Genomic DNA, 22,737 nt, shown 5'->3' with positions numbered 1-22,737 from the left:
AAATTTAAGAGTACTTTAGAAGAGAAAGCAAGATAGAAATGTAGAAAATAAGTGGGTTTGGAGTAGAATTAGAGAAAAGGCTTGGTAAAAGATAAGAGATTTAGATCTGGAAGAATCTTAGAAGCTATGGAGTCTAATCTCTTTATTTTTTAGTTGGGAAAATCAAGGCAGAGAAAAGCTAAGTGAATTTTCCATCTTCACACAGCTAATAAATGTCTGAACCTGGATTTGAACCTTCATGATAAAAGGGGAATTTGGAGAGTACCAGAAATAAACTTGGAGATTTTCAACTTTGTCACAAACTGTTTGCAGTAGTCACATTTCTCATGCTCTGATTGCAAATCAGAATTAAGGTAAGGAGAGGATAGGAGCAAGGGGCGATGTGACCAGCTGAGTGCTTTCTTAGATCACATTTAATCATTGCTCAAACAAAGTTCACAGAATGAACATTTTGGTGGCTGCAAATGATTCTGACCTTTATTAAAATAGCATGGACAGAAAGGACAGCTGTCCCTTTAAAACTTGCCTCCTGACGTTAATAAATTAGGGACCACTTACAGTTTCATGTCAGATTTCATTTATTGTAATATGGCATTGAAGTTTCTAGGTAAAATGAACAGCTGCCAAACTAGCCTTTCAAGGAGCTGCCTTTGGGGGTGCAGCACTTTATAATCCATGTTGCACCATTCTGCACAGGGTAGTAGTTAAAATAATGAGAGGTCTGACTAAGATATCTATTTCAAAGTCTTTTTTCTCCTTAGCTAGTAGAGCACCTACAGGGGTTCCATCCATCTGTTCTTCCTTAAGGCAGGAGAAGTCAGCCAGTTGGTCATAACTAAAGTTTTTCACCTGCTAAAGAAAGAATAAACTTTGAAGTTGATTTTAGTCTCTGTCCTGTTTATCTGAGAAAATGCTCTTGGCTCTCTGAAAAATCAAAATTTGCCTTCATCAGTTAAGAATCCTCTTTACTGGTTTTGACTTTAAAGTCTTTGCCAAATACCATATTCTCTAGGCAAGAACAGTCCCCCCCCTTTTTTTGTTTTCCCAGGCATAGAATCTTCTCTCCCTTGTTTTCCTGCCCCATCTAACCTCTACCCTGGCAAATGACAGAACCACATCCTATTTGTTAAAGCTCTAAATTCCATTTATTTTGCAATACAAGATTTCCTCTTAAAAGCTTTCCTGAGGATCTCCATTAAACTTTCAAATTTTTATTTGAACATCAAATAGTTTTTTTTATTATTATTAAACACCTGTTTGAAGCATTGGACATAAATGAATCAAAACCACATTTAAATGCGAAACCTATGAAGAGTGGTTGTGCTTCTGGTCAAATGCAAAGCCAAGTAACCCCAAACCAATTCCAAAATTGATGGGAGGAAATGGATGGAGTCTAGTTTCCTGGGAAAAGTATGTGAATATTTCTTGCTAGCTCATTATATTTATTACTTGAACCTGTGACTTTAATGGTAGGACCTCCCATTGAGAAAATTTCCTTCATGGATGCATATCAGTTACTCATCTGTGATTTATAGTGCTGAAAGATTGACTTGCCCTTTACTATATGATCAGTATGGATCAGAGGCAATATTGCTATACTGCTTCAGAGACCCAAACAAAAAGACTAACCTCTAATGTTCTTGAGTAGTGAGAATATAAATATATATATAAATACACACACACACAAACACACACACACATACATATATATATATATGTACATATATATATGTACATATATATATATATATATATACACATGAAGTCATAACCTTTGAGAGGGAACAGTATTTGTTAACTATTTTGCAAATGATTAGCTGAGAATTGTCTTGTGAAATAAAGCTCTTTTTTTGTCTAGAAAGTATAAGATTCTTATGATTAAGATTTTTTTTAATAGTGTCAAATTCTATTGATGAAAATGATCATTAGGGAAACTTTGAAGTTCAGCAAAAAATTCATAATGAGACAAAACAGGGCAATTATGATATGACATCACTGAGTTTGATATGTATTTTAATAAACTATATAGCAAAAATATATTCATATATAATCCTCATTTTTTCTTCTTTGTATACTCAACTGCTGTAATATACATCAACTGTGTAATGATGATTTTCAGGTTCATAATAAAATAATTTCTTTAAAATGATGATATGTTTATAGAAAAAGGTCCTTTTAAAAAAGATTTTTTACTTTTTATAAATTTATTTAATTATATTTCCAACTACAAGCAAAGATAGATTTCAATATACATTTTTTATAAGATCTTGAGCTTCATATGTTTCTCCTTTCCCCCTCCCTCAAAATAAGTGATCCAATATAGGTTATAAATTTGCACTCTGCTAAACATATTTCCATATTATTCATGTTGTGAAAGAACAATCATAACAAAATATAAATAAAACATGAGAGGAGGAAAAAATAAAATATAACACAAATTTTAAAAATTGAGAGTGACTTCCAACCAAGATGGTGAAGAGAAGCGAGGCACTGGTTAAGCTATCCTGGCTTTCCCTCAGAACTGACATAAATCAAACCTCTTAATAGATTTTGGGATTCACAGAATCCAGAGAAGAACCTAGGAGATCGTGCAGAAAAGTCTGTCACAGGGGACTGTGGGTGTACTGGAGGCAGAGAGCAGAGACCAGTACAGGGGCAGGTGGAGGGAGGGTGAGTCTGGGAGAATTGACCTGAAAACAAAGATGGTAACATTTACTATGTGCACAGCAGGCAGGCATCTATTTGATGAGTTTCACATTTTTCTCCTTTTTTCTCTCCCCTTGAAAATATGTAATCTAATATGGGTTATAAATTTACAACTCTACTAAACTTATTTGCATATTAGTCATGTTGTGAAAAAAGAATCAGAACAAAATAGAAATAAAACATGAGAGGCTTGGCTGGATTGGAAGATGGGAGCCATGAGTCCCCATATTTTCATCAGAGTCCATGTGTTTCCAGCTGAGTCCTCCCCAATATTCCTGTGGAAAAGCATGACTTCCTCCAGAACAAACACAGTAAAAGCCACCAGGTATCTGCACCTTGCCCCAAGGCTCAGTTGTAGGCAGATCTCCCCCAGAACTGATTGCTGATTTCCCCCAGAACTGATTGCTGATTAAGTTGATTAATTTTCAAGCCTGAGAGCACAGCCTATATTGTGCAAGGACAGTCCAGAATCCTGCTGCCCTATCACTCCAGACACTAATGAACATCACAGACAATCCAGAGAAAATTTCTGGTGTCCCTTACAGGCTGGCCCTGGAATGGACAAGACTTTTAGGGATCTCAACACCAAACCAGCTCCTCCCCTAATACCCAACCCTAGAGAAAGGGCCAAAAAAAGAAGAAAGGCCAGTGCAAATGAATATTACCTTGAAGGTAAGGACACTAACTCAAAGAAGACTGAAGTATCAGAGGAAAATATAAATTGCTTTCCAGTCCAGAAAGACTTCTTAGAAGATATCAGAATGGAGTTTAAAAATCCAATGGTAAAATTGGGAAAAGAAAGGCAAGAGAAAATTAATTTGAAGAGAAAATTTGAAAGTAAAATTAGACAAGTGCAATAAAAGAAATAATTCTTTCAAAAACACAGTTGGACAAATGGAAAAAATAACAACTTTTTCAAAAATAGAATTGACCACTTGGAAAAGGAGGTACAAAAAGGTAAATTAAGAAAACTCTTCTCTAAAAAAAATTGGAATCTCTGGAAACTAATGACTTCATGAGACACCAAGAGTCTGTTAAAATTTTAAAAATGAAAAACTAGAAGAAAATGTAAAATACCTCATTGACAAAACAACAGACCTGGAAAATAGATCCAGGTGAGTCAATTTAAGAATGATAGGCCTTCCTGAAAACCTTGAAGAGAAGAAAAAGTCTGGCCTCTATACTTCAGGATGTAGTAAAAGAGAACTGTTCTGAAATCTTGGAATCAGAGGGCAAAATAGTCATCAAAAGAATACATCGATTCCCTCCTGAAAGGGGATTCCAAAATGGAAACACCAAAGAACATTGTGACTAAACTCCAGAACTATCAGATCAAAGAGAAAATTCTGCAAGCAGTCAAAAATAAATGATTCAAATATCAAAGAACCAAAGTCAGGATCACACAGGAGCTGGCTACATCAACATTAAGGCATAGAAGGCCCTGTAAAATGATATTCCAAACAAGGGAGCTTGGAATGCAGTCAAGTGTTACTATCTAGCAAAACTAAGCCTTCTCTTCCAGAGGAAAAGATGGACATTTAATAAAAATAGACACTTTCAACTTTTCCTGATGAAAAGACCAGAGTTAAGCAGAAAATTTGGTCTTTAAACAGGAGACTCAAGAGATACATGAAAAGATAAACAAGGGGAAAAGAAAAAAAAACTGTTATCCAATAAATTGAAACTGGCTATATCTCCGCTTGGGAGGAATATTCTCATAACTCTTGAAAATTGTAACTCTATTAGAGGGAATATAGTTAACCAGAAATAGTAGACACTCATGACTGGTCCATGACTGAGAGGAAGGAGGAGATTGATTGGAGTAAAACACATTTCATGAAGAGATCCAAAGGATCTATTGCAATAGAGAGGTAGAAGAGAGGAAGTGAAAATTGTCTGATCTTACTCTCATCAGATTTGACTAAAAGATGGATTGACACCCACACTCAGTTGAGTTTAGAAACTTATCTTACCTTTCAAGTATTAAGAGAGATAAGGGAGAGAAGGGATGAAAGGAGGAACTACAGAAGGGGCAAAGGGAAAGGGGAAAGAAAGGGGAGGGGGGCAGGCACACTAAAGGAAGTGGTATTCAGAAGCAAAATACTAGAGAATAGGGACAAGGTATAAAAGGGGGAAAATACAAATAGAGGGAAGATAGCCTGGAGGGCAATAAAGAATTAGCAATTATAACCTTGAATGTGAATGGGATGAACTCTCTGATAAATGGAAGAGAATATTAAAGTGAATTAAAAACCAGAATCCTGTGATTTCTCTCTCAACACATTCAATTTAGATCAATATATATCATGGAAACAATGTAAAGACTAAACAAATTGCCTTCTGTGAGGGGGAGTGGGGGGAGGAAAGCAAGATTTTGAGGAAAATTGTAAAATTCAAAAATAAATAAATAGATTTATTTTAAACATAAAAACACTCAAAATCCTATAATATGCTACTTAAAAGAAACACATTTGAAGCAGAGAAATACATACATAGTAAAGGTAAAAGCAGGTAAAATATATTCTGGAGCAGAATATATTATGCTTCTGCCAAAATGAAAAAGGCAAGGGTAGCAATCCTTATCTCAGACAAAGCAACTGCAAAAAAAAAAATTCATTAAAAGAAATAAGGAAGAAAACTATATACTCCTAAAAGGTCACATAGAAAAAGAAGTAATTTCAATAATAAATATGTATGAATCAAGTGGTGTAGCATCCATATTCTTAGAAGAGAAACTGAATGAGGTACAGGAAGACACAGACAGTAAAACTCTACTGGTGGGAGACCTCAACATCCCTCTTTCAGAATTAGATAAATCTAGCCATAAACTAAATAAGAAGGAAGTTAAGGAGGTAAATAGAATGTTAGAAAACTTAAACATGATAGTCCTCTGGAGAAAATTGAATAGGGATAGAAAAGAATATGCCTTTTGTTTTCTGCAGTACATGGCACCTACACAAAAACTGACCATGTACTAGGGCATAAAAACCTCATAAACAAATGCAGAAAGACAGAAATATTGAATACATCCTTCTCAGACTATAATGCAATAAAAATTATGTATAATAATGGACCAGGGAGAGATCTAAAATTAATTGGAAACTAAATAACCATATTTTAAAGAATGAATGGATCAAACAAGAAGTCATAGAGAGAATTAATGATTTCATCCAAGACAACAAGACAACATACTAAAATTTATGAGATACAGCCAAAGCAGTTATTAGGGGATATATCCTATCTCTAAATGCTTACATGAATAAAATAGAGAATGAGGAAATCAATGAAATGAGTATGCAACTTAAAAAGTTAGAGAAAGAACAAATTTAAAAAACCCCAATTAAATACCAAATTAGACATTCTAAAATAAATGGGTAAATTAATAAAATAGAAAGCAAGAAAACTATTGGACTAATAAATAAAATCAAGACTTGGTTTTAAGAAAAAACAATAAAATAGATAAACCTTTGGTTAATATAAGTAAAAAAGGAAAGAAGAAAATCAAATTATTGGTATCAAAAACAAAAAAGATGAACTAATCACCATGAGGAGGAAATTAAAGTAATAATCCAGAACTATTTTGCCCAACTGTATGCCAATAAATCTGCCCAGGTTAAATGAAGAGGAAATTAAAAACCTAAATAATACTATCTCAGAAAAAGAAATTCAACAAGCCAACAAGGGTGACATAAGGATACCCCTTATCACCACTACCATTCAATATTTTTTTTAGAAATATTAGCTTCAGCAATAAGAGAAAAAAAATAAATTGAAGGAATTAGAATTGGGAAAGAATAAACAAAATTCTCACTGTTTGCAGATGATATGCTGTTATATCTAGAGAATCATAAAAATCATCTAAAAAACTACTGGAAACAATTAACAACTTTAGCAAATTTGCAGGATATAAAATAAACACACACAAATCCTCAGTATTTCTATATATTACTAACAAGATACAGCAGCAAGAATTAGAAAGAGAAATCCCATTTAAAATAACTTCAGACAACATAAAATACTTGGGTCTCTACCTACCAAGGCAGACTCAGAAAATCCATAAAACAACTATAAAAGCTCTTTTCATACAAATAAAGTTAGATCTAAATAACTGGGCAAATATCAACTGCTCTTCGATAGGCCAAGCTAATGTAATAAAAATGACAATTCTAAACTAAACAACTTATTTAATGCCATGCCAATCAAACTTCCAAAAAATTACTTTAGTGAGCTAGAAAAAACAGTAACTGAATTCATATGGAGAAACAAAAAGTCAAGAATATCAAGAGATTTAATTGAAAAAATGCAAAAGAAGCAGCTTAGTCTTACCATATCTAAAATTATATTGTAAAGTATCAGTCATCAAAACTGTCTGGTATTATCTAAAAAATAGAATGGTGGATCAGTGGGACAGATTAGATGCAAAAGAGACAGCAGGAAATGATTACAGTAATCTTCTGTTTGATAAACCCAAATGTTCAGCTTCTGGAATAAAAGTTTACTTTGATAAAAATTGCTGGAAAAATTGGAAGATAGTATGGCAGAAACTAGGATTAGACCAACATCTCACACCCTATACCAAGATAAGCTCAAAATGGGACCAGGATTTACACATAAAATACAATATTGTAAGCAAATTAGAGAACAATGAATAATTTACCTGTCAAATCTATGAAGAGGGAAGCTGTTTATGATCAAGGAAGAGATAAAAGGACATTATAAAAAAAATGAACTGGATAATGTTTATTACATTAAATTAAAAAACTTTTGCACAAACAAAACTACTCTAAGATCAAGAGAAATGTAATAAATTGGGAAACGATTTTTATAATTAGTGTTTCTAACAAAGGACTCACTTCTAAAATATATAAAGAACTGAGTCAAATTTTAAAAAAATCAGACCATTCTCCAATTGAAAAATAGTCAAAGGATATGCAAAGGCAAGTTGCAGATGAGGAAATCAAAGCTATCTATAGTCATATGAAAAATTGCTCTAAATCCTTACTGATTAGAGAAATGCAAATCAAAGCATCTCTGAGATACCAACTCTCACCTCTCAGATTGGCCAATATGATTAGAAAAGATAATGATCATTGTTGCAAGAAAATCTGGGACACTATTGCATTGTTGGTGTTGGATTTATGCCCAAAGGGCAATAAAAATGTGCATACCCTTGATCCAGGAATACCACTACTGGGTCTATATCCTGAAGAGATCATGAAAAATGGTTAAAAACCCACATGTACAGAAGTTTTTAGAGCTGTTCTGTTTGTACTGGCAAAGAATTGGAAATCAAGGGGATGTCCATCAATTAGAGAATGGCTGAACAAATTGTGTTGGAGCACTATTGTTCTACTAGAAATCAGGAAGGATAGGATTTCATAGAAGTCTGGAAAACTTGCATGAATAGTAATGAATGTGATGAGTAGAAGCAGAAGAACACTATACATCTTATCAACAACATCGGGTGATGATCAACCTTGATGGACATGCTCATGCTATCATTGCCATGATCAGAGACTATTTAGGGAATCCATGATAGAGAATATCATTTGTACCCAGAGAAGGAACTATGGAGTTTAAATGAAGACCAAAGGTTATTATCTTTAATTTTTAAAAGTTGTCTTATGTATTACATAATTTTGCTATCTCTTTGTTATGATATGTTTCTTTTTCTCTCAACACATTCACTTTTTATTAATTCACATCATGGAAATAAATGTAAAGATTATCTCAGATTGCCCTCTGTTGAAGGGGAGAGGAAAGGGAAGGGAGAGGGAATAATTGTAAAATTCAAAATCTTGCAAAAATGATTGGTAGAAACTATTATTGTGTATAATTGGCAAACAAATAAAATATTTATATATTTTTTCAAAAAAATTGAAATTGATATACTTGGATCTATATTCAGACTTCGCAGTTCTTACTCTGGGTGTGGATGGTATTTTCCATCACAGGTTCTTTAGAATTATCTTTGATCATTAAGCTGCTGAGAAGACCTAAGTCTTATCATAGTTGAATATCAAAAATGTTGCTGTTAATGTGTATAATGTTCTCCTGATTCTGCTTACTTTATTCAGCATGAGATCATCTAAGTCTTTCTAGGCTTTTTCTGAAGTCCACATGATTTCTTATAGAACAATAGTACTCTTATCACATTACAATTTGTTCAGCTATTCCACATTCCACTGATGGACATCCCCTCATTTTCAGTTCTTTGCCACAATAAAAAGAGCTGGTGTATATATTTTTGTACATGTGGATTTTTCCCCTTTTTATGATCGATACAGACCTAGAAATGGCATTGCTGCATCAAAGGGTATGCACAGTTTTATTGACTTTGGAAGTCTACTGGTAAATTTGAAACTTATAGTTCCAAATTGCTCCCTAAAATGGTTGAATCAATTCACAACTCCAACATCAGTGTTGGTGTCCCAATTTTCCCATATCTGCTCCAACATTGATTATTTCTCTTTTTTGTCATATTGCTCAATCTTATAGTTGTGAGGTGGTACTTCAGAGTTGTTTTAGCTTGTATTTTTCAAATCAATAATGATTTAATACATTTTATATGACTATAGAGAGCATTAATTTCTTCATCTGGAAATTGCCTGTTCAAATCTTTAGACCATTTATCAATTGGGAATGACATATTCTTATAAATTTGGTACAATTCTCTATATAATTTAGATGAGTCCAGTATCAGAAATGATAGTTGTAAAGTTGTTGTCCACCTTTCTGCATTCCCTTTACTCCTGGTTGCATTGGTTTTAATTGTGTAAAAACATTTTGATTAAATGTAATCAAAATTATCCATTTTGCTTTTTGTATTATTCTCTATCTCTTGTTTGGACATAAACTCCTCTCCTTTCCATAGATCTGATAGATAAACTATTCCATTTTCTCATAATTGGCTTATAGTATCAACTTTTATGTTTAAATCATGTATTTGTTTTGACTCATCTTGGTTTAGGATATGAGATGCTTAGTTTCAATCACATTGTTTTCCAATTTTCCCCTTACTATTTTTGGCAAATAGTAAGTTCTTATCCCAGAAGGTAGCATCTTTGGATATATCACATAGCACATTACTACCATTTCTTTTGTACCTTATCTATTACACTGTTCTATTATTCTATTTCTTAACAAGCAATCAAGCAGTCAATTAATCAAACTTTGATGGATGGTACCTGATGAATAGTACTTGATTGATAAATAGCAAAAGGTGAAGAGGTACAAGGATCTATGATATTTTGATGATTTATGGCCTTATAATATAATTTTAAATATGGTATATCTAAGTCATCTTCCATTACAATTTTTTCATTAATTTCCATGACAATCTTATCTTTTACTCTTCCAGATTAATTTTGTTACTATTTTTTCTATATCTATAAAATACTTTTTTTTTAGTATTTTATTGATATGGCATTGAATAAGTAATTTAATTTAGGTAGAATTGTCATTTTATTATATTAGTTAAGTCCACCTGTGAGCAGTTGACATTTTTCACATTGTTTGGATAGGATTTTATTTGTACTATAAATATTTTGTAATTGTTTTTATAAAGTTTCTGAGTTTGTCTTGGTAGATAGTCACCCAATTATTTTATATTGTCTACAACTAGTTTAAATGAAATTTGCCTGTCTAGTTTTTTCTATTGTACTTTGCAGGTTATATCTAGAAATGCTGATGATTTATATAGGTTTATTTTATAATCTGCAACTTTACTAAAGTTGTTGATTGCTTAATTAGTTTTTTTAGTTGATTTTTCTAGAATTCTTTAAATATACCATTTGTTTCCTCATTGCCTTTTCTATTTTAATTCCTTCAATTTATTTTCCTTCTCTTATTGCTAAAGTTAATATTTTGATGCAAAATCAAATAATAGTAGTGATGATGGGCATCCCTGTTTCACCCCTGATCTTATTGTGAATATTTCTAGTTTATCCCCATTAGAGATAATGATTCTTGATGTGTTTTAAATAGATACTATTTATCATTTTAAGGAAAACTCCATTTATTTTCATGTTTTATACTACTTTTAATAGGGATGTATATCAAAAAAATTTTCCAGCATCTATTGAGATAATCTTAAGATTTTTGTAAGTTTTATTATTGATATGGTCAGTTATGCTGTTTGTTTTCCCAATATTGAACCAACCCTGCATTCCTAGTATAAATCCTAGTTGAACATAATGTATTACCCTAGTAATAACTTGCTACAATCTCAATGTGAATATTTTCTTCAAAATTTTTAATCAGTATTTTTTAGGGAAATTGAGCTATAATTTTCTTTCTTTTTTGACTCTTCCTAGTTTAAGTAATAGAACTGTATTGGTGTAATAAAGAGAATTTGGCAGAGCTCTTTATCTATTTTTTCAAAAAGTTTACACATAATTGTAATTATTTGTTCTTTAACTGTTTTGTAGATTCACTTGTAAATCCATCTAACCTTACTTAGGAAGTTCATTAATAGTTTGTTCAATTTCTTTTTTTGAAATGGGTTTAATTATTTTATTTCCTCTTCTATTAAGCTAAGCAACTTTTTTTGTAAATATTTATCCACTTCACTTAGATTTCCAGATTTATTGGCACACAGTTGGGCAAAATAGCTCTTAATTGTTACTTTAATTTCCCCTTCACTTGTGGTGAATTCTCCTTTTTCATTTTTGACACTAGTAATTTGGTTTTGTTCGTTCTTTTTTTAAGACAAATTAACCAAAAGTGTATCTATTTTATTGTTTATTTTATTTTTTCATAAAACTAATCTTAGTTTAAATTTTAATTCAATATTTTACTTACTAATAATTTTATTAAACTTTTTTGATTTTTATAATTTCTAATTTGATATTTAATTGAGAATTTTAAAATTTATTCTCATTCAAGCTTTTTTAGTTGCTTGTCCAATTCATTGATCTTGTCTTTATTTTATTCATATAAGAATTTAGAGACATAAAAATTTCCCTAGTCATTGCTTTGGATGTATCCTCCAAATTTTGGTATATTGTCTCATTATTGTCATTGTCTTGGATGAAATTATTGATTTTTCTATGCTCTGTTGATTGATCCACTCATTCTTTAAAATTATTTTATTTAATTTCCATCCAATATTTAGTCTAATTTTCCATGACCCTTTATTACATGTGATTTTTATTATATCATGATCTGAAAATCATACATTTATGGTTCTAGTCTTTCTGCATTTCATTGTAAGGTTTTAATACAATAGTACAAGGTCAGTTTTGGTATAGGTTTCATGTACTGCAGAGAAAAAAGGTATATTCTTTTCAATCCACATATAGTTTTCTCCAGAGGTCTATCATATCTAACATTTCTAAAAATTTGTTCATCTCTTTAATTTTCTTCTTGTCCATTTTGTTGCTAGATTCATCTAATTCAGAGAGAGGGGAGTTGAGGTACCCCACTGGCAGAGTTTGCTGTTTATATCTTCCTGTAACTCATTTAGCTTCTCCTCTAAAATGAATGGTGTACAACTTGGTTCATATGTTTAGTATTGTTATTGCTTCATTGTTTATAGTACGTTTTAGGAAGATGTAGATTCCTTCCTTATCCCTTTTAATGCAATCTATTTTTGCTTTTACTTGATTTGAGATGAGGATTGCTACTCCTGTTTGTTTCACTTTGAAGCATAACATATTCTGCTTCAGTCTTTTGTCTTTACTCTGTGTATATCTCTCTGCTTCCAAATGTGTTTCTTGGACAACATATTGTAAGATTCTAATTTTTAATCTACTCTTCCATCTGCTTCAATTTTATGGGAGAATTTATTCCATTCCCATTCCCAGTTATGATTTCTTACCCTATCCTCCCTCACCAGCATTCTATGTTTGTCTACAGCCTCCCTTAATCTGCTCTCACTTCTACCAGCACCCCTCCTTTCCTTTTCTTTCCCCTTCTACATATACTTTCCTTTTTTCCCTCCCTTTTATAACCCCTCTTTCCCATGCTTTCCCCTACTATCCCCTCCTAATTCCCTATTGGGCAAAAGATATTTCCAAATCCAATTAAGTGTATATGTTATTTATTCTTTGAGCCAAATCTGATGAAAGTAAGATTCAAATAATTCTCACTCCCCCTCCCTTTTTTCCTTCCACTGTTATAAGTTCTTTGTGCCTTTTCATGGGGTATAATTTGCCCTATTCTGCCTCCCCCTTCCTCCCTTCCCATTCTTCCAATTTTCAATAGAGAGGTGGGGAAACATGGGTGAGGAATGATGCATACAACGTTAAATATGGTCACTGTATTGGTTGGTTTGATTAACTTTTGAAAAAAAGAGCTTTGCTGCAGTAGAGAAAGGCATATTTGTCAATAACTCTGTTACAAAATTTAAATGGCATGAATAAAACATTATTATAAAATACATCTATAAACACCCCTCTACAGAGGAATATCAAGGGACGAGTTATTACAGAGAAACTAACAAAGTAGATGGAGATGTCAGCATAGACTGGAAAAAAAGCATCAATGTAAATTGTACTGTAATCTCAGATCTATAAATGTATGAAATTTTAGCATCATTTCCTAGACAAGAAACCATAACTTAGGGTGAGACTCAATGAGGGGAAGTGTGACATAATAAAACACTAGCTATATAACCTGGGGGAAATTGCTCAAGCAGTTGGATTATATTATTGTTAAAAATGGCTTTTAGGGGCGGCTAGGTGGTGTAGTGGATAAAGCATCGGCCTTGGAGTCAGGAGTACCTGGGTTCAAATCCAGTCTCGGACACTTAATTACCTAGCTGTGTGGCCTTGGGCAAGCCACTTAACCCCATTTGCCTTTCAAAAACCTAAAAAAAAAAACAAACAAAAAAACCCAAAAATGGCTTTTAGCTCTAAATCTTATGTTAGGTCCTAGCAAGAAGAGATCATCACATTAGTCTATGAGCTTTCTATATCAAACAAAAAGCAGAAATGGAAATGTTTCCCTAGGGTTTTCTTGAATTCCATGGAAGCAGAATAGAGACACATGAACACTGTTCTAGAAAGAACTCAGGAGGGTATTCCCATTTGTATCATTCCTAGTCACCCTGGGTGCTGCCAAGGAGTGGAATTTGGATCTGTTGTCAGTTGTATCTTTCCATTCCTTACCTCTCCTTTAGTTACCATAATTAAATACATATGAATTTGTTAGTGACTAGAGTAAGGTGATATTGGATGTGGGTGATTAGTGATGATGGGGCAAGTGTGACACATCCTCATGGAAGTATTAGAACTAGAATCAATATAATGTTGAACAACTAAATGGCACAGTGGATTGAGTTCCATACTGCAATTAGAAACTCTTCTTTCCATGTTCAAATCTGACCTTTTACACTTACTAAGTCATTTAAATATGTTTGCCTCAGTTTCCTCAACAAACTAGAAAAAGAAACAACAAGGTACTTTAGTACCTTTGCCAAGAAAATTCTTTATAGGTTCACAAAGGATTGACAGCAACAAGAGCATAGTAACAAAGCTGGAAATATAGTGTAGCGATAAAAGGTTTACAAATGTTCAGTGACAATGTAAGTTTAAAAAGAATAAGAGAATTAATCAATGAAAAAGTATTTGTATTTATTTATGAATCAGGGGATAAAAGTACAAACAAAATCCTTGCTCTTAAATATCTTGCATTAAAATAGGGAATGCTCAAACAATGAACAAAGGTTGTGACTAGGGAAAAAATATTTTCCAGAAATGAATGTTTTGATTGTTTACTGTCCCCAGAGGTAGGAGTTGAAGGGAAGAAATCAGGGAGAAAGAATACTTGTCTAGCAGCATATAGCATGATTTATTTGCTTTACATTAACTGTTTGGAGGCAATATAATAGAGCAAAATATTTTTCTGCTAGTTTTATTTCATTTTCAATTTTGACTTCTTTTTTTTTCATTTTTGTTACTAACAATGTGTTTTTTTCTTTTAATCTTTTATTAGCTAAAAGATTTCCTAGTTTCTTTATCAATTTATTTATCTTTCTTTTTTAGTTTATCTTTAAGTTTGTTGATGATCTTTTCTTTGATTTTTAGAATTTCTGATTTGGTCATATCTTTTGTGCAATAGGGAATTAGGAGGGGATAGTAGGGGAAAGCATGGGAAAGAGGGGTTATAAAAGGGAGGGAAAAAAGGAAAGTATATGTAGAAGGGGAAAGAAAAGGAAAGGAGGGGTGCTGGTAGAAGTGAGAGCAGATTAAGGGAGGCTGTAGACAAACACAGAATGCTGGTGAGGGAGGATAGGGTAAGAAATCATAACTGGGAATGGGAATGGAATAAATTCTCCCATAAAATTGAAGCAGATGGAAGAGTAGATTAAAAATTAGAATCTTACAATATGTTGTCCAAGAAACACATTTGGTGATTTTGTTTTTTTCTAGATTTTTTTAAAAAAGTGCATACCCAATGAAGTAATCTTTCTTTTTTCTCATTTGGTGATGAAATTATTTAGCAATACAATATCTGCCCCTATGGCAGACTACTTTAGCTACATTCCAAAAGTTTTGTGTATTGTCTCATTGTTTTAATTTATTTTTTGAAATTTTCTAAATTTTGCAGTATTTTTTTGACACAGATTTTTAAGAATTTAATCATTTGAATGTCAAATACTTTTTTATTTTTGTGGCTATTAAATTCTTTCAGTCATATCTGACTCTTTGTGACCCCATTTGGGACTTTCTTGACAAAGATAATGGAGTGGTTTGCTATTTTCTACTCCAGTTCATCTTATAGATGAAGAAACTAAGATAAATAGAACTAAGTGACTTGCCCAGAATCAGATAGTTAGTATGTGTCTGAGACCAGATTTGACTTGGGAAGAGGTGTCTTCCTAACTCTAGGTTCAGTATTCTATCCTCTTTCCACTTACCCAACTGATTTTTATACCATTCTTCAAAGTTTCTTTATTTACTATGATAATATTTCATTATGGTCAATAAAACATATACTCAATATTTCTACTCCATGAAATTTTTCTATGAGATTTTTATACCCTACTTCAAAGATGATTTTTGTTAATATTTCATGCACAGTTAAGAAATATATCCAAGGGGCAGCTAGGCATCACAGTGAATAGAGTACTGACCCTGGAATCAGGAGGACCTAAGTTCAAATTCAGCCTACCTATCTGTGTGACCTTGGGCAAGTCACTTAATCCCACTGCCTTCCAAAAATAAAAAAAGAAATATATTCAAGATGTCCCTAAAATATTAATGCAACTCTAAATATTTTTGACATCAACAGTTTAAAAGTGCACTAAGACTTTGAAGAACACCTTTTTGAAAATGTGTTTACTCCATTTTATCTCCATTCAATAATTGCCATTGATCTATGATATCTGACATTCATAATAATATAATTAGATTCTTAAATTATTTTATGTTTATCTTTTTGCTAGATTTGACTAGATCTATGACAGATACATTGAAATATCCAATGATTATAACTTTACTTTCCATTTCCAAAAATATATTCTATAATTCCAGAATCTTTTGTTTATGTATTTACAACACTATGCCATTTAACATATATTTGCTAAATATTGCTATTGATATAATAGTACCTTTAATTATAGTTTATTTATCTCTGTATCCCTTTCACTTACTTTTGTTATGATTTCTGCTCTGACTTGGACCTTAGAGGTCTCCATACTGAATTGGAATTGGGTCAACTGGGTTTTGGTCCAGTTCTATATTAAATCTTTTTGTGTCTCAGGAAAACTGCCTTAGCCTAGCAGTGGGCACTGATGAGATCCTGTCTCTTGATGTCACTTAGTGGAAGTCTCTTAATTACTGTGTTTCAGAACCACTAGTGTAATAGTTTATTGGGACTGCCTCAGCAGTGGTCTAGCCCCATCACTTATGTTGGCTTAGGTATGGACTATCCAGGACCTCTGATTAACACTGATCTTCCCAATCTTTAGCTGAAGAGATATTTTTGTTTTATGCAAACCCTTCTTTCATCTCTGTTCAGAGCTGCCACTGATTCCTAGTAATCTTCTTAGAGTAGATGGAAGATTGATAGTCAACTTTTCTTGGTTTTCTCTCATTGTTGCTTGTGGTGAATTTTTATAGCTTATATGTGGTGCCTGTGGAAATCTGGATTTTTCTAGGTCCTATTGTAGAGAGAACTACTGCTCTCTGTTTTTAAATTTTTTTTCACATTACTACAATAGTCCTGTCTTAAAAGTAAATATAACTCCCCCCCCCGAAAAAAGAAAAGAAAAGGAAACCTCAAGAAAAATAAAGTGAGAGAAAAGAAAAAGTGTGCTTCAATCTGTATTCATATACCACCATCAGAGTCCATCAGAGAAATTGCCTCAGTAATTTTTTCCCATAGCTGCTATTGCTAGCTGTATTTCTGTCCATCCTCTTCCTTCCCACTTCCATTTATTCCATTCTCTCTCTCTCTCTCTCTCTCTCTCTCTCTCTCTCTCCTTTCACCCTGCCTCTCCTCAAAAGTATGTTACATCTGATTACCCTCACCTATGATCTCCCCTGTATTCTAACTCCTATACCCTCCTCCCCTCTCCCTGTTCCCTTTCTCCCATTCCTTTCCTCTGCTTTTTTCTCTAGGGTAAGATAGATGTCTGTATCCAATTGAGTGTATATTATTTTCTCTCTGAATCACTTTCAATGAGGGTAAAGGTTCACTCACATCCCCTTACCTTCCCCTCTTCCACTCCATTGAAAAGTCTTTATCTTTCCTCTTTTGTGTAAAATAGCCTAGCCCATTCTACCTCTCCTTTCTCTTTCCCCCTATATATTCCTTTCTTGCCCATTAAGTTCATCTTTATAATATATTAGACATTCATATTCAGCTCCCTCCTATGCCTTGTCCATATATACTCCTTCTAACTGCTCTAATAAATGAGAAGGTTCACATGAGTTGATAGTATTATTGTCCTATCCAGGAAAACAATTAGTTCAAAATCATTAAATTCCTCATAATTTGCCCTTCTCTTCACCATCTTTATCTTTCACTTTAGTCCTATATTTGAAGTTCAAATTTTCTTTTTAACTCTGGTCATTTCAACAGAAAAATTTGAAAGCCCTCTATTTCAATGAATGACCATCTTTTCCCCTGAAAGAGGATATTCAGGCTCTCTGGGCTGATTCTCAATTGTAATCCAAGTTCTTTTGCCTCCTGAAATATCATATTCCAAGCCCTATGAAACTTTATTGTAGAAATTATTAAATTTTGTATTGTCCTGACTGTAGTTCCACAATATTTAAATTGTTTCTTTCTGTCTGCTTGTAATATTTTCTCTTTGGGGAGTTATGAAATTTGGCTTTAATATTCCTGGGAGTTTTCATTTTGGCATCTCTTTCAGAAGGTGATTGGTGGATTCCCTCAATTTCTATTTTACCCTCTGCTTCTAGGCTATCCAGTCAATTTTCCTGGTTTATTTTTGGAAAAAATGAAGTCTAGGCTTTTTTCCTGGTCATGACTTTCAGGTAGCCCAATAATTTTTAAATTATCTCTTCTTGATCTGTCTTCCAGGTCAGTTTTTTTTCCAATGAGATATTTCACAATTTCTTCTGGTTTTTCATTATTTTGGTTTTGTTTTATTGTTTCTTGATTTCTCACAAAGACATCAGCTTTCCTTAGTTCCATACTACATTGGAAGATTATCTTCTTCAGAAAGCTTTATCCCCTTTTCTATCAGGTAATTTTTTTTAAGGAATTCTCCTCACTGACCACTTGGACTGCTTTTTCCATTTGACATAACTGATTTTTTAAGATGTTATTTTCTTCAGTATTTTTTTATATCCTTCCCCAAGCTGCTGGCTTGGTTTTCCTTATTTTCCTGCATCACTTTCATTTCTCTGTCCTATTTTTTCTCTACCTCCCTTACTTGATTTTAACAATCTTTTTGAGCTTTTCCATAGCCTGAGTCCAATTCATATTTTTCTTGGAGACTTTGGATACAGAAGCTTTGACTTTGTTATCTACTGAGTGTGTATTTTGATCTTCCATACAGCCAAAGTAATTATCTATTGTTGATTTTTTTTTGTGTGATTTGCTCATTTTCCCAGTCTATGACTTGATCTTAGATCTTTGTTAAGGTGGGGGATCTACTTCTCAGGGTGTAGAAAGAACTATTTCAAGCTTTTGAGGATTTCTGCAACTTTTGTTAGGGACACTCCCCAGTCTCCTCAATTCCTTCAAGGTCTTATGAGAAACTCTGACTGTTCTCCTGGCCTGTGCTCTGATCTCTGGATGACCACAATCACTCTCCTCTACTCTGGAACTATGAGTATTATCCCCACTCTGTTACAATAGTAAAGTTCTTTTTTCTGAGACTGGGGGCCCTAGACTAGATCTGAGTATGGGCAAAGCCAAAGACAGAATTCTGCCTGTTGGATAGATAACAGAGACCTCTACAATCTCCCCCAATCCCCTTACTGTCTGAAGGGTGAGTGATCCGGAAGTAGCTATCCAGGCTTATTCCTGGTTACCAGGGACTGAGTCTGCACTGAGACCTACACTGGGCTGGACTGGGCTCCTCTATTACTTTGATGTGACAAAGTTTTTCTGCTGAGTTTCCAAGTTGTCCTTGGCAATCCCTGGGCAGAGAGGTCTGGAAACCACAACCAATTCTACGGATCCAGGCACCCCCAGGTACTCAGGTATCTTACAAGCTGTTCCTGGATGGATAGAACTGGTTCACTCTGGCAAAGTCAAGACTGTGCTGTGGCTCTTTCTAACTCCAGTGCAACAGATCTTTCCCACAAATCTTCTGTTGTCTTGGATTGGGAAATTGGTTCACTCAGTCTTTCTGTGACTTCTGCCACTCTAGAATTAGGTTACAATTATTATTTAATGGTATTTGGAGTGGCCTGGAGGAGAGCTTGTGGGAATTCCTGCCTCCACTCTGCCATCTTGGTTCCACCCCTGTTGTCTTCCTAAGCAGAAATCTCATTGATAACTCTGAAGAGGGTTGGTTCAGTTAGAAGATAAGATTTGATTCTTAAAATCTTATGAACTACTTCTTTTAGTAGTTTTTGATTCTCCCAAAGTATTCATAATCTCTAGAATACATGGGAAAAATACTTTCTAAATATAGAGATCTGGCAGAGGAGATCAAAACATAAGAATGTGATGAACTGAGTATTATTCCTGTTCTGTAGATGTACTACATATGTTTTCATTAAAATGGCAAAAGTTTAAAGGGCATCCTAACAATTTAACTATTAAAAAGCAACTATTTTGTTCACCTCTCTAGTGTTCACTATGGAAAATCCCTTTACCATGCCAACCACCTTCTCCTACTGTTAAATTCCTCTAGGTATTTTTACTTTGGTTAGGGACCCAGGACAATCAACTTTCATATGTTCCTAGCAGTTGTTTCTGAGTCTTCCTTTCTCTGTACAGGTCCTTCTTCCCCACTTTTCAACTTTTCTCTATGTGTTTTGTGAGTTGTCTTCCACCATCAAAATTTAAGTTTCTTTAGGGTAGGGACTATTTTTTGCTTTTGCTGACATCAATGCCTGGCATTCAGTAAGCACTTAAATAAAAGCATGTAGGATTGACTATTCAGCAGTCATCATTACAATACTTGTCTTAGGACTGTAAGAGAATTGTGTTATAGTCATTTTTTGTGACTCTAAACTTGGGAAGAAACTACTACAATCCCAGGAGACTTCACTTAATATAGATTCTAGAGTGGAAAATTCCATTGTGAAATTTCTGACTAGATAACATCAGCAGGTTCTTCAGAATTAAAGATTTTCTACTCTTTGTATATTTCACTATGTATAAAACTTTGGGAAAGGTCAGGATCAGAAAAGTTTCTTAAAAATTGCCCGGGGCCCCTATTAACCTCTTATACCCATATATGATAACACCCACACTCATCAGCTTGACAAATGGGAAATTGTTCCTGAGCTGAAAGAATGTATTTATTTTGAGCATATTTAATGAATGTATTTGTTGCTTGCCATCTGTAACATCTAAGGCGATTGATTACTATTCTAGAGCCAGCAGTTCCTAGGAATATTCTAAATGCAAAATGGCCCCCAAGCCCTTCAGTTCTACATTAAGTCACTGCCATCTTTGAAAAGCTTGAAACTCCTGGCTGCAAGGAAAGACTGAGTGAGAACCCTGTGCAGAAGAATTGACAGAGGGCAGCAGAAAGCCTCCAAGCTGTCTTCCAGTCAATGCAAAAAGTAATTAATCGCAGCTGCCTGTTTTTGTTGCGGAGTTGGGGAAATGTCACTGCATACAGACACTTCGAAGAGAATGACAAGACCTTTCCATAATTTCTCCAGCCTAAACTGAAATGAGACAGGCTCATTGTTGATCATTTAGGGGTAATGAGGGGGTGAGCAATATTCTTCTGGGTAAGATGAACAGATTTTGATTTTAAGTTCCCCACCATTTCTGTGTTTTATCTGGGATCAAAACCCTAACTTCAGGATGGTAAAATAGTGTTATAAGGTTCTTTCCAGACATTCTGTGCCTTTCATCATGTTTCTCCAGTATTTCTATGAGAAATCTTGTTTTAGAGTCAATGTATTCTTCATGGAGGAAACTGGCAAGGAAAGCTGGCATAGAGGAGAAAAAAAGATAAAATGGCAACTCTATTTGCCATCATGTTCTGCCGTGATGCATCATTTCTGTATATCCTATCAAATGTAAAATCCCAAATACATGAAAGTTTTCATGTACTTTGTGTAAGAAGAAAAAGCAGGAAGATTAGGATTTGGGTATCCTTACTGTCAAAATGAAAGCTTGGGATAATGTCAGTAAAAAAAGAAATGAGTGCTTTGAGAAAACTTGAGGACATAAAATTTAGATATAATCATGGTGCATATAGCATTCACACATATGTGTGCATACATGCATACATGTGTATGTAGATACAGACATGTATATTATACACATTCATATAAAAATAGAAAAATATTTATATACACACACATGTCTATATATGCCTTTATTGTATGTATGTGGTTATATCTCTATGTAAATACATAAATATCTCTTTATCTATATAGGTTTATGGACATATACATTGCTGTGCATGTTCAGGTAAATGATGTGTTTATGTATATGCAAATATAATATTATATGTGAATATGCATATTTGAATAACTGCATGCATCTATTTGATGAATCAAATGTATAAAACTTCAAGGGCGATTCAAGATTAAGTCATAAAGTACTTTGCTGCATGTATCTGATTAAGTGACAAAATAAAGGTTTCTCTTTCCACTAACATCTCCTTCTACCTCCCAATATTTGTAAAATAGTGAAAGAAGCTTTATTTTGGAAAAATAGAGAAATAGTCATCATTGAAGAAAAGCACTTTAGTCATTTAAAGTAATTATTCACTTTTATTATTAAACTATATAAATTACAATTTTTTCTCATAAGAACCAGGTGACTTAGGGAATACAAATATAATTATTCTTGTTTTATAGTTAAGGAAATTGAAACTCAGTGGGATTAAGAGTATTTTATGCTGTTATACAGATAGTAAGTGACAAACTCAAGACTCAGACCTAAGTCTTAAGACTCAAAGAACTATAATCTTCGATTTTTCAGCTGCTATTGTCCAATAATGTGTTCATCAGTCATATGATTTGAGTTCTGTTTACCCTAAATTAGTGTATTTACAAAGAATTCAGTTCCTCTTTCTCCCTTGTTATTCCCCAGGATAAAATAGTGTAAGCCTCAGGGGTTAGTGGTCATATGTAGTCAGTCTTTAATTCTGGTCAACTCCTTATTGAGCCTCAAGTGTTCTTTGACATGGCCCAAAAACCATGAAAGGGGGACCTAGGTGTCTCATATAGCAATATGATTGCTATAGCCTTTCCTTTTATATCAATTACTTATGAATAAGTAAGAAGAGGAGACAGAAGAATGTAGTGTGCTATATAATTATAATTAACTATTATGAAACCAGAAACATTTATAATGATGGCTGACATTTATTTATAGAGCTCTTTTTGCTATATAGCAATGGATACAAGGAAATTCAGGGAAATTTGGGAATACTATGAAAGGGAGCAGAGTGAAGCAAACAGAACC

This window comes from Macrotis lagotis, chromosome 4 (genome assembly GCF_037893015.1).
Source record: "Macrotis lagotis isolate mMagLag1 chromosome 4, bilby.v1.9.chrom.fasta, whole genome shotgun sequence".
Classification (NCBI taxonomy): domain Eukaryota; kingdom Metazoa; phylum Chordata; class Mammalia; order Peramelemorphia; family Peramelidae; genus Macrotis; species Macrotis lagotis.
Note: the sequence above shows the minus strand (reverse complement) of the source record.